The 1,999-nt window shown below is 48.7% G+C and overlaps 1 pseudogene across 1 annotated transcript; it reads right to left on the reverse strand.

The window, feature by feature from the left end:
- Window positions 1-686: 686 nt before the first annotated feature.
- Window positions 687-1,983, reverse strand: LOC145718946 (Golgi SNAP receptor complex member 2-like; annotated as a pseudogene). Its single transcript, XR_014142107.1, has 2 exons — window positions 1,650-1,983; window positions 687-819 (listed from the first exon to the last, which is right to left on the reverse strand). The product of XR_014142107.1 is annotated as a Golgi SNAP receptor complex member 2-like (transcript).
- Between the last annotated feature and the right edge of the window lie 16 nt (window positions 1,984-1,999).

Genomic DNA, 1,999 nt, shown 5'->3' on the forward strand with positions numbered 1-1,999 from the left:
AACGAAACAAAAAACATAAAGACCCCCAAACCCACCTCGCCTGGTGGAAATATATGATGCAGGACATGCAAAAGGCCAGCGTGCTCTATAGCCGTGTGCAGGAAATGATCCTATCGAGATCCAAGGGCAGGGCCAAGGGTGTCCCCCAAATCAAACATGCAAGCCAACAGGCCACTTTCGAACAGGCTCAGAGTTAAGCAATCTGTCCAAAACAAAATATCTGTTAACAAATTCCTCCAAACTGCTGCTCAGATTCGGGGCAAAAACATTTTCACGGACCCGACCCTGGAGCTACAGACAGAGCTGTGCCGAGCGCCCGAAGGCAGCTTTGGGACGCTGCCCTCCTCACAAACGGTCTCCGTTCTCATCATCATGTCTCTATCTGACGAGAAAAAAACGTTGCCACCACATGAACTTCCACCTCTCGGTCCAACCAGGTCATTTTCACCTCTGCCCGTTCCCTCAGTGTAACCGCTTCCTTGTCGGGCTTCTGTGTCAGCAAAAGAGATTCCCTGTCTGGGTCTAGGGTCGGCGGCAATGCACGAAGGCCACTGTCGTTTCTGGTTAGTCTCCTCCTCCTCGGTCACCTTCAGACACCCCCGAAGAGGATGAAGCTCCAAGACCCCAGCCGCAGCTCCAGGGAGCTGCCAGGTACCTGCAGATCCCCACCCCGGAGCCCGGCTTACGTTAGTGGTGAACGTACGAGACAGAAGCTCCTCTCGCTGTCTCTCCTGCTGCTCCCTTGTGTACCGCCGATGCTGGAAGTTTCAGAGAGCGGTCTGCAGGTGCTGGACGTCATACTTCAACTGGTCAACACGCCTGGAATTGATGGAGAGAGAGACTACATGTCAGGAACCCGAGGCAGCACACTGCAGTGGCCAGGCTTTGTATTCAAGGAAGATGCTTCCTTCCTTCTCCCCACACTGCTTCGCATTATCCCCGACAGAATCATCTGATTTTGATCGAGGATGGTGAAAAAAAGCAGCAGCCTGTGGTTCCAGTCGGGTGGTAGCCCACGAGATTCCAGCAGCTTTACTTAAGCTCTGCTGGTCTCTGAGTCTGGATGCATGACAGGGAACAGGTGACAGGAAGCAGGCTCAAGGACCTCTCCCTGACCTTCGATGGACTGTATCGCTTTCCAAGAAGAAGCCCAAGGGCATCTTTCAGGTAAAGCATCAACAAAGTTTCATAAAACTTTTGGGAGCAGGGGCTGGGGTGGAGGTGGTGAGGGGGGTTTCATTTTAATTTCATGGGGGAGTATCAAACGTAAGATTGGCATCTCATTATAAACAGACTGACTGAAGTGATTAAGGGCAAGATTTCATTTCAACCCAAGAAGGCAGCAGGAACCAAAGGCCAGAGCCAACCTCTCCGACAGCAGTAGGCTTCAAGTGGCCCTGGGTCTGGTCAGAACAGCAGTACCGGAGGCAAAATTTCAAAATGACCCAACGTGAGGAGACACGAGGCTTCTGAGCCGCTAACCTCACAGGGTTTTTATTTTGAGGAAGCATCACTGAAAGGGAATCGTGCCCTTTAGGGGAACTTTATCTTTACAGAGTCTCATTTTTCAATGCGTAAATGGATTTTCAGAATATTCGCTAGCCTCCCCTGGGCTAGCCCTCACGGGCTGAGGGTGTCAGAGCACTCACAGTTCGACATTCTGTCTTTTGTTAGGGGGCTCCTTGCTGGACAAAATCTCCAGACGTTCTAGATGGCTGAATATCTGGTCTATGCTTGCTTGGATTTCGTTTTCTACTACTGCACAAAAGAGAAAAAAGAATAATTGCTGGAAAAGAGACAGCGAACTTAAATTAGAAGGATACATTAAACACATCTTTTCTCCATATCCAATAAATTCAAAGAAACACATTTTAAAAGGAGAAAAACACATATACTAGTGAGTAACTGGAAAAAATTCAAGTTATACTAAGTGACTCTGTAAATGTTGTTCTAAACACACACACACGTAGCTGTTAAAGCCATAACAATGCCAATTTTT

This window comes from Leptonychotes weddellii, unplaced genomic scaffold (genome assembly GCF_054177405.1).
Source record: "Leptonychotes weddellii isolate Sample4059 unplaced genomic scaffold, ASM5417740v2 HiC_scaffold_26099, whole genome shotgun sequence".
NCBI lineage: Eukaryota > Metazoa > Chordata > Mammalia > Carnivora > Phocidae > Leptonychotes > Leptonychotes weddellii.